General features: G+C 52.5%; 1 protein-coding gene and 2 long non-coding RNA genes across 3 annotated transcripts in view; all 3 read left to right on the top strand.

Annotated features, from left to right (window-relative positions):
- Positions 1–17,284, top strand: part of LOC125320914 — a 204,400-nt gene that overhangs the window by 156,578 nt on the left and 30,538 nt on the right. The gene's annotated exons all lie outside the window — the stretch shown is intronic.
- LOC125320981 lies at positions 1,507–3,300 on the top strand. Its single transcript, XR_007201374.1, has 3 exons — positions 1,507–1,540; positions 1,635–1,760; positions 3,272–3,300. It is a non-coding gene; the product is annotated as an uncharacterized LOC125320981 (long non-coding RNA).
- On the top strand, positions 7,282–10,762 carry LOC125320989. The gene is made up of 3 exons (XR_007201376.1): positions 7,282–7,315; positions 10,479–10,604; positions 10,749–10,762. It is a non-coding gene; the product is annotated as an uncharacterized LOC125320989 (long non-coding RNA).

Raw genomic sequence — 17,284 nt, 5'->3', positions numbered from 1 at the left:
CCTCCAGAAGTATTAAGGGACTCTGTGATGAATCCTTTACCTTTTCCATGTTAAGGTACTGTCCGGGAAGCCTTTGGCAATGGCCGAGGACTTGCAATGAGTTACGGAGGGAGGGAGGAGCGAGGGCCCCCTCAAGTTTTGTCTTCTCTTAACCCAGGTATACCCTGTGATGATGACAATGGCGTTGGCCTCGGAGCATGGCGAAAGCATGCGGCCCAAGGACCGTGGCCTTCTTAGGAGACGGTGAGGGGCAGAATTGACAGGTTTTGGCTGAGGTGCCACTAAGTTCATGCACTGATGTTTTTTGCTTTTGTTTATTGTAGCTGACCAAGAGATAACCAACCCGGTGAAGGCACAAGCTGCCTGCATGGTGAGGTGGCCTTCTTTTGCACCCTAGGCAGATTGACATCCCCTGACATCCAGGAGATAAGTCGAGGCCTGCGACCCACAGAGGGGGTGAAAGCGGGGGTGTCGAGTTGGGACTCACCGGGAGGTATTTTTGAGTCAGATTTGGAGGCGGGGATACCCAAGAAGGGGCCCCTTAGGCCCCATAAAGCAAAAGTCTTGGATTTGATCACGGTGCTGAGGTGCGCAGGGCAGAGCGGTCCCGGTACATGTCACTAGTCTATTGTGCGTTCTCTGTCTTTTGTGCATCTTGTGTCGCAGGTCTTTTGCCTTAGCCCTTTGAGATGCTTATCGCAAACGCTGGGCATTATTCTTAGCGTCTCTGTTCTTGGTGTTCCTCAGTGCGGTGCTGATACCATTGATCCTTTGACTCGTGAGCTTGGAGGTGCATCAGCATCACGTCTCTCTTCAGCGACATTGAGTCGGGTGTCTTTTCAGGTCTTGTTCTGAGCTGCATCGACAGCTGTGCACTGCAACGATCCATTATAGGGGATGAGGACTTGTAAGAATGCGAAGATAGCTAGAGGATTCCACCCGTCCAATTCTCGGGCATCCGTCTTTGCAGTTCTTGGAATAAGTCCTTCTGTTATCATCCTCTTCTGCCAGGGTTCGTGCAGCCTCCTTGGCTCCCCGTCGGTCTCGCCTAGGTCATCTCATTCCTCATTTGCTCGGTCCTTGTGATCATCTAGCCCAGAGTTTTCTCTCTTTGTTGCATCCCCTTGTTTGTCATCTCCTGTGTCACGGGTGCCTGCGTGGGTTTGGCCCAGAGCTGCTCTGCCCTGTTGCATACCCTGGCATATAGGTGTAATAGAACAAGGCCCAAGGCCTTTAAATCTGTAATGTAGGGTGTAGTCTGGCCTCTAGATGATATTCCGAGATTGACACAAGATGGCTGGAGCTGTTAAGTTCTCGTGCAGCCCTTTGACTTTTGTCATCACTTTCTTGCAGAGGCAGATGGATTAGAATCCATGGCAGAGCGCCCCATACCGGGTGAGGGGGTTCCCACATGAAGGTCAGTCACCGTTTGTGTTTGCAGAGCAAGTGTATATGGTGGCTGTGTTACAGCATTGTTCTTTGTCCTTGTTCTTAGGAGGAGATAAAGCCAGATCTCAGCAGTCAAGGTCAAGTGAACGAGGTAAGAAGTCCCTGGTGGTAAGAACCACTTGTTATTCCTTGGGTGCCAAGTTCTGGTACAGCTCTAAGCATCCATTGTCATTTGTGTGTTTCAGGCGGTCCACTTGTAGTACACCAAAACCCCTCACCGACCGGCCGCCGGATGTGTCTCACCGCCCTCGTGAGTACTCTGCAAGTATCGTGGGACTCTGCGACGAAGCCTTTACCTTTTCCATGTGAAGGTACTGTCCGGGTGGCCTTTGGCAACGGCCGAGGAGTTGCGGCAAGTCGGGGAGGGAGGTGGGGAGGGAGGGAGGGAGGGAGGAGGAGCGAGGGCCTACTCAAGTTTCAGTCATGCCACATCAGCTCGTCTCCACTCAACCCAGGTATACCCTGTGATGATGGCGTTGGCCTCGGAGCTTGGCTGAAGCGTGCGGCCCGAGGACCCTGGCCTTTTTAGGAGACAGTGAGTAGTGGAATTGTTGGGTTTTGGCCGGTGTGCCACTAAGCTCGTGTACTGATGTTCGGTTTTCTTTATTGTAGCTGACTGAGAGACAACAGCCTGGCAATGGCAGGAGCTTCTGGGACGGCGGGAGGCGGCCTTCTTTTGCTCCCCAGGAAGATTCACATCCCCAGACGTCCGAGAGATAAGTTGAGGGATATGACCCACGGAGGGAATGAAAGCGGCGTGTCGGGTCGGGGCTCTCTGGGAGGGAGTTTTGAGTCAGCTTTGGAGATGGGGATACCCAAGAAGGGGCGCCTTAGCCCGCATAATGGAAAACTCTCACGTTTGATCACAATGCTGAGGTGCGCAGGGCAGAGCAGTCCCAGTGCGTGTTGCGTCGCTTGTCTATTGTGTACGCCGTGTCTTTTGGGTGTCTTGTGTCACAGGTCTTTTGCCTTAGCCCTTCGATGTGCTTGCAGTCATGCTTTCCGCCAAGAGTTCTCTCTCCTCTTGGCATCCTCTTGTTTGTCATCTCCTGTGTCACGGGTGCCTGCGTGGGTTTGGCCCACAGCTGCTCTGCCCTGTTGCTTAGCCTGGCATATAGGTGTAATAGAACAAGGCCCAAGGCCTTTAAATCTGTAATGTAGGGTGTAGTTTGGCCTCTAGATGATATTCCGAGATTGACACAAGATGGCTGGAGCTGTTAAGTTCTCGTGCGGCCCTTTGACTTCTGTCATCACTTTCTTGCAGATGCAGAAGGATTAAATCCTTGGCAGAGCGTCCCATACAGGGTGAGGGGGTTCCCGCAGGAAGGTCGGTCACCGTTTGTGTTTGCAGAGTAGGTGTATATGGTGGCTGTGTTACAGCATTGTTCTTTGTCCTTGTTCTTAGGAGGAGATAAAGCCAGATCTCAGCAGTCAAGGTCAAGTGAACGAGGTAAGAAGTCCCTGGTGGTAAGAACCACTTGTTATTCCTTGGGTGCCAAGTTCTGGTACAGCTCTAAGCATCCATTGTCATTTGTGTGTTTCAGGCGGACCAATTGTAGTACACCAAAACCCCTCACCGACCGGCCGCCGGATGTGTCTCACCGCCCTCGTGAGTCCTCTGCAAGTGTCATGGGACTCTGCGACGAAGTCTTTACCTTTTCCATGTAAAGTTACCGTCTGGGTGGCCTTTGGCAATGGCCGAGGAGTTGCGGCAAGTCGGGGAGGGAGGGAGGGATGGAGGGAGGGAGGGATGGAGGGAGGAGGAGCGAGGGCCCACTCAAGTTTCAGTAATGCCACATTAGCTCGTCTCCACTCAACCCAGGTATACCCTGTGATGACGGCGTTGGCCTCGGAGCTTGGCTGAAGCGTGCGGCCCGAGGACCCTGGCCTTTTTAGGAGACAGTGAGTAGTGGAATTGTTGGGTTTTGGCCGATGTGCCACTAAGCTCGCGTACTGATGTTCGGTTTTCTTTATTGTAGCTGACTGAGAGACAACAGCCTGGCAATGGCAGGAGCTTCTGGGACAGCGGGAGGCGGCCTTCTTTTGCTCCCCAGGAAGATTCACATCCCCAGACGTCCGAGAGATAAGTTGAGGGATATGACCCACGGAGGGAATGAAAGCGGCGTGTCGGGTCGGGGCTCTCTGGGAGGGAGTTTTGAGTCAGCTTTGGAGATGGGGATACCCAAGAAGGGGCGCCTTAGCCCGCATAATGGAAAACTCTCACGTTTGATCACAATGCTGAGGTGCGCAGGGCAGAGCAGTCCCAGTGCGTGTTGCGTCGCTTGTCTATTGTGTACGCCGTGTCTTTTGGGTGTCTTGTGTCACAGGTCTTTTGCCTTAGCCCTTCGATGTGCTTGCAGTCATGCTTTCCGCCGAGAGTTCTCTCTCCTCTTGGCATCCTCTTGTTTGTCATCTCCTGTGTCACGAGTGCCTGCATGGGTTTGGCCCACAGCTGCTCTGCCCTGCTGCATAGCCTGGCATATAGGTGTATAAGAACAAGGCCCAAGGCCTTTAAATCTGTAATGTAGGGTGTAGTTTGGCCTCTAGATGATATTCCTAGATTGACACAAGATGGCTGGAGCTGTTAAGTTCTCGTGCAGCCCTTTGACTTCTGTCATCGCTTTCTTGCCGATGCAGACGGATTAGAATCCGTGGCAGAGCACCCCATACCGGGTGAGGGGGTTCCCGCAGGAAGGTCGGTCACCGTTTGTGTTTGCAGAGCAAGTGTATATGGTGGCTGTGTTACAGCATTGTTCTTTGTCTTTGGTCTTAGGCGATAAAGTCAGATCTCAGTAGTCAAGGTCAAGTGAACGAGGTAAGAAGTCCCTGGTGGTAAGAACCACTTGTTATTCCTTGGGTGCCAAGTTCTGGTACAGCTCTAAGCATCCATTGTCATTTGTGTGTTTTAGATGGTCCGCTTGTAGTACACCAAAACCCCTCACTGACCAGCCGACAGACCTGGCTTGCCGCCCTCGTGAGCCCTCCAGAAGTATTAAGGGACTCTGTGATGAATCCTTTACCTTTTCCATGTTAAGGTACTGTCCGGGAAGCCTTTGGCAATGGCCGAGGACTTGCAATGAGTTACGGAGGGAGGGAGGAGCGAGGGCCCCCTCAAGTTTTGTCTTCTCTTAACCCAGGTATACCCTGTGATGATGACGATGGCGTTGGCCTCGGAGCATGGCGAAAGCATGCGGCCCAAGGACCGCGGCCTTCTTAGGAGACGGTGAGGGGCAGAATTGACAGGTTTTGGCTGAGGTGCCACTAAGTTCATGCACTGATGTTTTTTGCTTTTGTTTATTGTAGCTGACCAAGAGATAACCAACCTGGTGAAGGCACAAGCTGCCTGCATGGTGAGGTGGCCTTCTTTTGCACCCTAGGCAGATTGACATCCCCTGACATCCAGGAGATAAGTCGAGGCCTGCGACCCACAGAGGGGGTGAAAGCGGGGTGTCGAGTTGGGACTCACCGGGAGGTATTTTTGAGTCAGATTTGGAGGCGGGGATACCCAAGAAGGGGCCCCTTAGGCCCCATAAAGCAAAAGTCTTGGATTTGATCACGGTGCTGAGGTGCGCAGGGCAGAGCGGTCCCGGTACATGTCACTAGTCTATTGTGCGTTCTCTGTCTTTTGTGCATCTTGTGTCGCAGGTCTTTTGCCTTAGCCCTTTGAGATGCTTATCGCAAACGCTGGGCATTATTCTTAGCGTCTCTGTTCTTGGTGTTCCTCAGTGCGGTGCTGATACCATTGATCCTTTGACTCGTGAGCTTGGAGGTGCATCAGCATCACGTCTCTCTTCAGCGACATTGAGTCGGGTGTCTTTTCAGGTCTTGTTCTGAGCTGCATCGACAGCTGTGCACTGCAACGATCCATTATAGGGGATGAGGACTTGTAAGAATGCGAAGATAGCTAGAGGATTCCACCCGTCCAATTCTCGGGCATCCGTCTTTGCAGTTCTTGGAATAAGTCCTTCTGTTATCATCCTCTTCTGCCAGGGTTCGTGCAGCCTCCTTGGCTCCCCGTCGGTCTCGCCTAGGTCATCTCATTCCTCATTTGCTCGGTCCTTGTGATCATCTAGCCCAGAGTTTTCTCTCTTTGTTGCATCCCCTTGTTTGTCATCTCCTGTGTCACGGGTGCCTGCGTGGGTTTGGCCCAGAGCTGCTCTGCCCTGTTGCATACCCTGGCATATAGGTGTAATAGAACAAGGCCCAAGGCCTTTAAATCTGTAATGTAGGGTGTAGTCTGGCCTCTAGATGATATTCCGAGATTGACACAAGATGGCTGGAGCTGTTAAGTTCTCGTGCAGCCCTTTGACTTTTGTCATCACTTTCTTGCAGAGGCAGATGGATTAGAATCCATGGCAGAGCGCCCCATACCGGGTGAGGGGGTTCCCACATGAAGGTCAGTCACCGTTTGTGTTTGCAGAGCAAGTGTATATGGTGGCTGTGTTACAGCATTGTTCTTTGTCCTTGTTCTTAGGAGGAGATAAAGCCAGATCTCAGCAGTCAAGGTCAAGTGAACGAGGTAAGAAGTCCCTGGTGGTAAGAACCACTTGTTATTCCTTGGGTGCCAAGTTCTGGTACAGCTCTAAGCATCCATTGTCATTTGTGTGTTTCAGGCGGTCCACTTGTAGTACACCAAAACCCCTCACCGACCGGCCGCCGGATGTGTCTCACCGCCCTCGTGAGTACTCTGCAAGTATCGTGGGACTCTGCGACGAAGCCTTTACCTTTTCCATGTGAAGGTACTGTCCGGGTGGCCTTTGGCAACGGCCGAGGAGTTGCGGCAAGTCGGGGAGGGAGGGAGGGAGGGAGGAGGAGCGAGGGCCTACTCAAGTTTCAGTCATGCCACATCAGCTCGTCTCCACTCAACCCAGGTATACCCTGTGATGATGGCGTTGGCCTCGGAGCTTGGCTGAAGCGTGCGGCCCGAGGACCCTGGCCTTTTTAGGAGACAGTGAGTAGTGGAATTGTTGGGTTTTGGCCGGTGTGCCACTAAGCTCGTGTACTGATGTTCGGTTTTCTTTATTGTAGCTGACTGAGAGACAACAGCCTGGCAATGGCAGGAGCTTCTGGGACGGCGGGAGGCGGCCTTCTTTTGCTCCCCAGGAAGATTCACATCCCCAGACGTCCGAGAGATAAGTTGAGGGATATGACCCACGGAGGGAATGAAAGCGGCGTGTCGGGTCGGGGCTCTCTGGGAGGGAGTTTTGAGTCAGCTTTGGAGATGGGGATACCCAAGAAGGGGCGCCTTAGCCCGCATAATGGAAAACTCTCACGTTTGATCACAATGCTGAGGTGCGCAGGGCAGAGCAGTCCCAGTGCGTGTTGCGTCGCTTGTCTATTGTGTACGCCGTGTCTTTTGGGTGTCTTGTGTCACAGGTCTTTTGCCTTAGCCCTTCGATGTGCTTGCAGTCATGCTTTCCGCCAAGAGTTCTCTCTCCTCTTGGCATCCTCTTGTTTGTCATCTCCTGTGTCACGGGTGCCTGCGTGGGTTTGGCCCACAGCTGCTCTGCCCTGTTGCTTAGCCTGGCATATAGGTGTAATAGAACAAGGCCCAAGGCCTTTAAATCTGTAATGTAGGGTGTAGTTTGGCCTCTAGATGATATTCCGAGATTGACACAAGATGGCTGGAGCTGTTAAGTTCTCGTGCGGCCCTTTGACTTCTGTCATCACTTTCTTGCAGATGCAGAAGGATTAAATCCTTGGCAGAGCGTCCCATACAGGGTGAGGGGGTTCCCGCAGGAAGGTCGGTCACCGTTTGTGTTTGCAGAGTAGGTGTATATGGTGGCTGTGTTACAGCATTGTTCTTTGTCCTTGTTCTTAGGAGGAGATAAAGCCAGATCTCAGCAGTCAAGGTCAAGTGAACGAGGTAAGAAGTCCCTGGTGGTAAGAACCACTTGTTATTCCTTGGGTGCCAAGTTCTGGTACAGCTCTAAGCATCCATTGTCATTTGTGTGTTTCAGGCGGACCAATTGTAGTACACCAAAACCCCTCACCGACCGGCCGCCGGATGTGTCTCACCGCCCTCGTGAGTCCTCTGCAAGTGTCATGGGACTCTGCGACGAAGTCTTTACCTTTTCCATGTAAAGTTACCGTCTGGGTGGCCTTTGGCAATGGCCGAGGAGTTGCGGCAAGTCGGGGAGGGAGGGAGGGATGGAGGGAGGGAGGGATGGAGGGAGGAGGAGCGAGGGCCCACTCAAGTTTCAGTAATGCCACATTAGCTCGTCTCCACTCAACCCAGGTATACCCTGTGATGACGGCGTTGGCCTCGGAGCTTGGCTGAAGCGTGCGGCCCGAGGACCCTGGCCTTTTTAGGAGACAGTGAGTAGTGGAATTGTTGGGTTTTGGCCGATGTGCCACTAAGCTCGCGTACTGATGTTCGGTTTTCTTTATTGTAGCTGACTGAGAGACAACAGCCTGGCAATGGCAGGAGCTTCTGGGACGGCGGGAGGCGGCCTTCTTTTGCTCCCCAGGAAGATTCACATCCCCAGACGTCCGAGAGATAAGTTGAGGGATATGACCCACGGAGGGAATGAAAGCGGCGTGTCGGGTCGGGGCTCTCTGGGAGGGAGTTTTGAGTCAGCTTTGGAGATGGGGATACCCAAGAAGGGGCGCCTTAGCCCGCATAATGGAAAACTCTCACGTTTGATCACAATGCTGAGGTGCGCAGGGCAGAGCAGTCCCAGTGCGTGTTGCGTCGCTTGTCTATTGTGTACGCCGTGTCTTTTGGGTGTCTTGTGTCACAGGTCTTTTGCCTTAGCCCTTCGATGTGCTTGCAGTCATGCTTTCCGCCGAGAGTTCTCTCTCCTCTTGGCATCCTCTTGTTTGTCATCTCCTGTGTCACGAGTGCCTGCATGGGTTTGGCCCACAGCTGCTCTGCCCTGCTGCATAGCCTGGCATATAGGTGTATAAGAACAAGGCCCAAGGCCTTTAAATCTGTAATGTAGGGTGTAGTTTGGCCTCTAGATGATATTCCTAGATTGACACAAGATGGCTGGAGCTGTTAAGTTCTCGTGCAGCCCTTTGACTTCTGTCATCGCTTTCTTGCCGATGCAGACGGATTAGAATCCGTGGCAGAGCACCCCATACCGGGTGAGGGGGTTCCCGCAGGAAGGTCGGTCACCGTTTGTGTTTGCAGAGCAAGTGTATATGGTGGCTGTGTTACAGCATTGTTCTTTGTCTTTGGTCTTAGGCGATAAAGTCAGATCTCAGTAGTCAAGGTCAAGTGAACGAGGTAAGAAGTCCCTGGTGGTAAGAACCACTTGTTATTCCTTGGGTGCCAAGTTCTGGTACAGCTCTAAGCATCCATTGTCATTTGTGTGTTTTAGATGGTCCGCTTGTAGTACACCAAAACCCCTCACTGACCAGCCGACAGACCTGGCTTGCCGCCCTCGTGAGCCCTCCAGAAGTATTAAGGGACTCTGTGATGAATCCTTTACCTTTTCCATGTTAAGGTACTGTCCGGGAAGCCTTTGGCAATGGCCGAGGACTTGCAATGAGTTACGGAGGGAGGGAGGAGCGAGGGCCCCCTCAAGTTTTGTCTTCTCTTAACCCAGGTATACCCTGTGATGATGACGATGGCGTTGGCCTCGGAGCATGGCGAAAGCATGCGGCCCAAGGACCGCGGCCTTCTTAGGAGACGGTGAGGGGCAGAATTGACAGGTTTTGGCTGAGGTGCCACTAAGTTCATGCACTGATGTTTTTTGCTTTTGTTTATTGTAGCTGACCAAGAGATAACCAACCTGGTGAAGGCACAAGCTGCCTGCATGGTGAGGCGGCCTTCTTTTGCACCCTAGGCAGATTGACATCCCCTGACATCCAGGAGATAAGTCGAGGCCTGCGACCCACAGAGGGGGTGAAAGCGGGGTGTCGAGTTGGGACTCACCGGGAGGTATTTTTGAGTCAGATTTGGAGGCGGGGATACCCAAGAAGGGGCCCCTTAGGCCTCATAAAGCAAAAGTCTTGGATTTGATCACGGTGCTGAGGTGCGCAGGGCAGAGCGGTCCCGGTACATGTCACTAGTCTATTGTGCGTTCTCTGTCTTTTGTGCATCTTGTGTCGCAGGTCTTTTGCCTTAGCCCTTTGAGATGCTTATCGCAAACGCTGGGCATTATTCTTAGCGTCTCTGTTCTTGGTGTTCCTCAGTGCGGTGCTGATACCATTGATCCTTTGACTCGTGAGCTTGGAGGTGCATCAGCATCACGTCTCTCTTCAGCGACATTGAGTCGGGTGTCTTTTCAGGTCTTGTTCTGAGCTGCATCGACAGCTGTGCACTGCAACGATCCATTATAGGGGATGAGGACTTGTAAGAATGCGAAGATAGCTAGAGGATTCCGCCCGTCCAATTCTCGGGCATCCGTCTTTGCAGTTCTTGGAATAAGTCCTTCTGTTATCATCCTCTTCTGCCAGGGTTCGTGCAGCCTCCTTGGCTCCCCGTCGGTCTCGCCTAGGTCATCTCATTCCTCATTTGCTCGGTCCTTGTGATCATCTAGCCCAGAGTTTTCTCTCTTTGTTGCATCCCCTTGTTTGTCATCTCCTGTGTCACGGGTGCCTGCGTGGGTTTGGCCCAGAGCTGCTCTGCCCTGTTGCATACCCTGGCATATAGGTGTAATAGAACAAGGCCCAAGGCCTTTAAATCTGTAATGTAGGGTGTAGTCTGGCCTCTAGATGATATTCCGAGATTGACACAAGATGGCTGGAGCTGTTAAGTTCTCGTGCAGCCCTTTGACTTTTGTCATCACTTTCTTGCAGAGGCAGATGGATTAGAATCCATGGCAGAGCGCCCCATACCGGGTGAGGGGGTTCCCACATGAAGGTCAGTCACCGTTTGTGTTTGCAGAGCAAGTGTATATGGTGGCTGTGTTACAGCATTGTTCTTTGTCCTTGTTCTTAGGAGGAGATAAAGCCAGATCTCAGCAGTCAAGGTCAAGTGAACGAGGTAAGAAGTCCCTGGTGGTAAGAACCACTTGTTATTCCTTGGGTGCCAAGTTCTGGTACAGCTCTAAGCATCCATTGTCATTTGTGTGTTTCAGGCGGTCCACTTGTAGTACACCAAAACCCCTCACCGACCGGCCGCCGGATGTGTCTCACCGCCCTCGTGAGTACTCTGCAAGTATCGTGGGACTCTGCGACGAAGCCTTTACCTTTTCCATGTGAAGGTACTGTCCGGGTGGCCTTTGGCAACGGCCGAGGAGTTGCGGCAAGTCGGGGAGGGAGGAGGGGATGGAGGGAGGGAGGGAGGAGGAGCGAGGGCCTACTCAAGTTTCAGTCATGCCACATCAGCTCGTCTCCACTCAACCCAGGTATACCCTGTGATGATGGCGTTGGCCTCGGAGCTTGGCTGAAGCGTGCGGCCCGAGGACCCTGGCCTTTTTAGGAGACAGTGAGTAGTGGAATTGTTGGGTTTTGGCCGGTGTGCCACTAAGCTCGTGTACTGATGTTCGGTTTTCTTTATTGTAGCTGACTGAGAGACAACAGCCTGGCAATGGCAGGAGCTTCTGGGACGGCGGGAGGCGGCCTTCTTTTGCTCCCCAGGAAGATTCACATCCCCAGACATCCGAGAGATAAGTTGAGGGATATGACCCACGGAGGGAATGAAAGCGGCGTGTCGGGTCGGGGCTCTCTGGGAGGGAGTTTTGAGTCAGCTTTGGAGATGGGGATACCCAAGAAGGGGCGCCTTAGCCCGCATAATGGAAAACTCTCACGTTTGATCACAATGCTGAGGTGCGCAGGGCAGAGCAGTCCCAGTGCGTGTTGCGTCGCTTGTCTATTGTGTACGCTGTGTCTTTTGGGTGTCTTGTGTCACAGGTCTTTTGCCTTAGCCCTTCGATGTGCTTGCAGTCATGCTTTCCGCCAAGAGTTCTCTCTCCTCTTGGCATCCTCTTGTTTGTCATCTCCTGTGTCACGAGTGCCTGCATGGGTTTGGCCCACAGCTGCTCTGCCCTGCTGCATAGCCTGGCCTCTAGGTGTATTAGAACAAGGCCCAAGGCCTTTAAATCTGTAATGTAGGGTGTAGTTTGGCCTCTAGATGATATTCCTAGATTGACACAAGATGGCTGGAGCTGTTAAGTTCTCGTGCAGCCCTTTGACTTTTGTCATCACTTTCTTGCAGATGCAGACGGATTAGAATCCTTGGCAGAGCGCCCCATACCGGGTGAGGGGGTTCCCGCATGAAGGTCAGTCACCGTTTGTGTTTGCAGAGCAAGTGTTTATGGTGGCTGTGTTACAGCATTGTTCTTTGTCCTTGTTCTTAGGAGGAGATAAAGCCAGATCTCAGTAGTCAAGGTCAAGTGAACGAGGTAAGAAGTCCCTGGTGGTAAGAACCACTTGTTATTCCTTGGGTGCCAAGTTCTGGTACAGCTCTAAGCATCCATTGTCATCTGCGTGTTTTAGATGGTCCACCTGTAGTACGCCAAAACCCCTCGCCGCCGGCTGACAGACCTGGCTTGCCGCCCTCGTGAGCCCTCCAGAAATATTAAGGGACTCTGCGACGAAGCCTTTAGCTTTTCCATGTGACGGTACCATCCGGGAAGCCTTTGGCAACGGCCGAGGACTTGCAGTGAGTTGCGGAGGGAGGGAGGAGCGAGGGCCCCCTCAAGTTTAGGCGATGCCGCATCACCTTGTCTCCTCTTAACCCAGGTATACCCTGCGACGATGGTGTTGGCCTCGGAGGTTGGCCAAAGTGTGCGGCCCAAGGACCGCGGCCTTCTTAGGAGATGGTGAGGGGCAGAACTGACAGGTTTTGGCTGAGGTGCCACTAAGTTCATGCACTGATGTTTGTTTGCTTTTGTTTATTGTAGCTGACCCAGAGATAACCAGCCCGATGAAGACATGAGGTTCCCGCTTGGCGAGGTGGCCTTCTTTTGCACCTGAATCAGATTGACATCCTCAGACATCCAGGAGATAAGTCGAGGCCTGCGACCCACAGAGGGGGTGAAAGTGGGGTGTTGCGTTGGGACTCACCGGGAGGCATTTTTGAGTCAGATTTGGAGGTGGGGATACCCAAGAAGGGGCCCCTTAGGCCCCATAAAGCAAAAGTCTTGGTTTTGATCACGGTGCCGAGGTGCGCAGGGCAGAGCGGTCCCGGTACATGTCACTAGTCTATTGTGCGTTCTCTGTCTTTTGTGCATCTTGTGTCGCAGGTCTTTTGCCTTAGCCCTTTGAGATGCTTATCGCAAACGCTGGGCATTATTCTTAGCGTCTCTGTTCTTGGTGTTCCTCAGTGCGGTGCCGATACCATTGATCCTTTGACTCGTGAGCTTGGAGGTGCATCAGCATCACGTCTCTCTTCAGCGACATTGAGTCGGGTGTCTTTTCAGGTCTTGTTCCGAGCTGCATCGACAGCTGTGCACTGCAACGATCCATTATAGGGGATGAGGACTTGTAAGAATGCGAAGATAGCTAGAGGATTCCACCCGTCCAATTCTCGGGCATCCATCTTTGCAGTTCTTGGAATAAGTCCTTCTGTTATCATCCTCTTCTGCCAGGGTTCGTGCAACCTCCTTGGCTCCCCGTCGGTCTCGCCTAGGTCATCTCATTCCTCATTTGCTCGGTCCTTGTGGTCATCTAGCCCAGAGTTTTCTCTCTTTGTTGCATCCCCTTGTTTGTCATCTTCTGTGTCACGGGTGCCTGCATGGGTCTGGCCCAGAGCTGCTCTGCCCTGCTGCACAGTCAGGCCTATGGGTGTAACAGGGCAAGGCCTAGGGGCTTGTAATTTGTGGTGTAGGGTATAGTTTGGCCTCTAGATGGTATTCCTAGATTGACACAAGATGGCTGGAGCTGTTGTCATTCAGCCCTTTGACTTCTGTCATCACTTTCTTGCAGATGCAGATGGATTAATTCATGGCAGAGCGCCCTGTACTAGGAGAGGGGGTTCCCACATGAAGGTCGGTCACTGTTTCTCTTTGCAGAGCAAATGTAAATGGTGGCTGTGTTACAGCATTGTTCTTTGTCTTTGGTCTTAGGAGGAGATAAAGCCAGATCTCAGCAGTTAAGGTCAAGTGAACGGGGTAAGAAGTCACTGGTGGTAAGAACCACTTGTTATTTTTTGGGTGCCAAGTTCTGGTACAGCTCTAAGCATCCGTTGTCATTTGTGTGTTTCAGGCGGTCCCCTTGTATTACGCCAAACTCCTCACTGACTGGCCGACAGCTCCATCTCAACGCCCTCGTGAGTTCTCTGCAAGTATCACAGGACTCTGCGATGAGGCCTTTACCTTTTCCATGTGAAGGTACTGTCCGGGTAGCCTTTGGCCATGGCTGAGGAGTTGCGGCAAGTCGGGGGGGGAGGGAGGGAGGGAGGGAGGAGGAGCGAGGGCCCACTCAAGCTTCAGCAGTGCCACATCACCTCGTCTCCACTCAACCCAGGTATACCCTGTGATGATGGCGTTGGCCTCGGAGCTTGGCCGAAGCGTGCGGCCCGAGGACACTGGCCTTTTTCGGAGACAGTGAGTAGTGGAATTGTTGGGGTTTGGCCAATGTGCCACAAAGTTCCTGTACTGATGTTTGGTTTGCTTTCTTGTAGCCATCTAAGAGACAACAGCCTGGCAATTGCAGGAGCTTCCAGGATGGTGAGGCGGTCTTTTTTCATCCCACGTGGATTGAGATCCCCAGACGTCCGAGAGATAAGTCAAGGGGATGAAAGCGGAGTATTGAGTTGGGGCTCGCCGGGAGGGTTTTTTGTGTCAGCTTTGGAGATGGGGATACCCAAGAAGGGGTGCCTTAGCCTGCATAAGGCCAAGGTCTCACAGTTGATTACAATGCTGAGGTGCACAGGGCAGAGCAATCTGAGTGCATGTTGGGTTACTTGTCTATTGTATATTCTGTGTCTTTTGGGCATCTTGTATCACAGGTCTTTTGCCTTAGCCCTTCAATTGCTTGCAGTCATGCTTTCTGCCAAGAGTTCTCTCTCCTCGTTGCATCCCCTTGTTTGTCATAGCCTGTGTCACGGGTGCCTGAGTGGGTTTGGCCCACAGCTGCTCTGCCCTGTTGCATACCCTGACATATAGGTGTATTAGAATGAGGCCCAAGGCCTTTAAATCTGTAATGTAGGGTGTAGTCTGGCCTCTAGATGATATTCCGAGATTGACACAAGATGGCTGGAGCTGTTAAGTTCTCGTGCAGCCCTTTGACTTCTGTCATCGCTTTCTTGCAGATGCAGACGGATTAGAATCCGTGGCAGAGCGCCCCATACCAGGTGAGGGGGTTCCCGCAGGAAGGTCGGTCACCCTTTGTGTTTGCAGAGCAAGTGTATATGGTGGCTGTGTTACAGCATTGTTCTTTGTCCTTGTTCTTAGGAGGAGATAAAGCCAGATCTCAGTAGTCAAGGTCAAGTGAACGAGGTAAGAAGTCCCTGGTGGTAAGAACCACTTGTTATTCCTTGGGTGCCAAGTTCTGGTACAGCTCTAAGCATCCATTGTCCTTTGTGTGTTTCAGGCGGTCTCCTTTATTACGTCGAACCCCTCACCGACCGGCTGACGGATGCGTCTCACCGCCGTCGTGAGTCCTCTGCAAGTATCATGGGACTCTGCGACAAAGCCTTTACCTTTTCCATGTGACGGTACCATCCAGGTTGCCTTTGGCAATGGCCGAGGAGTTGCAGTAAGTTGGGGCGGGAGGGAGGAGGAGCGAGGGTCCGCTCGAGTTTCAGCAATGCCACATCACCTCGTCTCCACTCAATCCAGGTATACCCTGTGACAATGGCGTTGGCCTTGGTGCATGGCCAAAGCGTGCTTTCCGAGGACCCTGGCCTTTTTTGGAGGCAGTGAGTGGCAGAACTGATGGGTTTTGGCTGAGGTGCCACTAAGTTCATGCACTGATGTTCGTTTGCTTTTGTTTATTGTAGCTGACCAAGAGATAACCAGCCCGATGAAGACATGAGGTTCCCACCTGGCGAGGTGGCCTTCTTTTGCACCCGAGGCAGACTGATATCCTCAGACATCCAGGAGATAAGTCGAGGCCTGCGACCCACAGAGGGGGTGAAAGCAGGGTGTCGAGTTGGGACTCACCGGGAGGTATTTTTGAGTCAGATTTGGAGGCGGGGATACCCAAGAAGGGGCCCCTTAGGCCCCATAAAGCAAAAGTCTTGGTTTTGATCATGGTGCCGAGGTGCGCAGGGCAGAGCGGTCCCGGTACATGTCACTAGTCTATTGTGCGTTCTCTGTCTTTTGTGCATCTTGTGTCGCAGGTCTTTTGCCTTAGCCCTTTGAGATGCTTATCGCAAACGCTGGGCATTATTCTTAGCGTCTCTGTTCTTGGTGTTCCTCAGTGCGGTGCCGATACCATTGATCCTTTGACTCGTGAGCTTGGAGGTGCATCAGCATCACGTCTCTCTTCAGCGACATTGAGTCGGGTGTCTTTTCAGGTCTTGTTCTGAGCTGCATCGACAGCTGTGCACTGCAACGATCCATTATAGGGGATGAGGACTTGTAAGAATGCGAAGATAGCTAGAGGATTCCACCCGTCTAATTCTCGGGCATCCATCTTTGCAGTTCTTGGAATAAGTCCTTCTGTTATCATCCTCTTCTGCCAGGGTTCGTGCAGCCTCCTTGGCTCCCCGTCGGTCTCGCCTAGGTCATCTCATTCCTCATTTGCTCGGTCCTTGTGATCATCTAGCCCAGAGTTTTCTCTCCTTGTTGCATCCCCTTGTTTGTCATCTTCTGTGTCACGGGTGCCTGCGTGGGTCTGGCCCAGAGCTGCTCTGCCCTGCTGCATAGCCTGGCCTATAGGTGTAATAGAACAAGGCCCAAGGCCTTTAAATCTGTAATGTAGGGTGTAGTCTGGCCTCTAGATGATGTTCCGAGATTGACACAAGATGGCTGGAGCTGTTAAGTTCTCGTGCAGCCCTTTGACTTCTGTCATCGCTTTCTTGCAGATGCAGACGGATTAGAATCCTTGGCAGAGCACCCCATACTGGGTGAGGGGGTTCCCGCAGGAAGGTCGGTCACCGTTTGTGTTTGCAGAGCAAGTGTATATGGTGGCTGTGTTACAGCATTGTTCTTTGTCTTTGGTCTTAGGAGGAGATAAAGCCAGATCTCAGCAGTCGAGGTCAAGTGAACGAGGTAAGAAGTCCCTGGTGGTAAGAACCACTTGTTATTCCTTGGGTGCCAAGTTCTGGTACAGCTCTAAGCATCCGTTGTCATTTGTGTGTTTCAGGCGGTCCACTTGTAGTACACCAAAACCCCTCACCGACTGGCTGACGGATGTGTCTCACTGCCCTCGTGAGTCCTCTGCAAGTATCATGGGACTCTGCGACGAAGTCTTTACCTTTTCCATGTGAAGGTACTGTCCGGGTGGCCTTTGGCAACGGCCGAGGAGTTGCGGCAAGTCGGGGAGGGAGGGAGGGATGGAGGGAGGAGGAGCGAGGGCCCACTCAAGTTTCAGTAATGCCACATTAGCTCGTCTCCACTCAACCCAGGTATACCGTGTGGTGACGGCGTTGGCCTCGGAGCTTGGCCGAAGCGTGCGGCCCGAGGACCCTGGCCTTTTTAGGAGACAGTGAGTAGTGGAATTGTTGGGTTTTGGCCGATGTGCCACTAAGCTTGTGTACTGATGTTCGGTTTTCTTTATTGTAGCTGACTGAGAGACAACAGCCTGGCAATGGCAGGAGCTTCTGGGACGGCGGGAGGCGGCCTTCTTTTGCTCCCCAGGAAGATTCACATCCCCAGACGTCCGAGAGATAAGTTGAGGGATATGACCCACGGAGGGAATGAAAGCGGCGTGTCGGGTCGGGGCTCTCTGGGAGGGAGTTTTGAGTCAGCTTTGGAGATGGGGATACCCAAGAAGGGGCGCCTTAGCCCGCATAATGGAAAACTCTCACGTTTGATCACAATGCTGAGGTGCG

The sequence above is a fragment of the Corvus hawaiiensis genome, chromosome 2 (assembly GCF_020740725.1).
Source record: "Corvus hawaiiensis isolate bCorHaw1 chromosome 2, bCorHaw1.pri.cur, whole genome shotgun sequence".
NCBI classification, from domain to species: Eukaryota; Metazoa; Chordata; class Aves; order Passeriformes; family Corvidae; genus Corvus; species Corvus hawaiiensis.
This window is presented reverse-complemented; position numbering and strand designations above follow the sequence as displayed.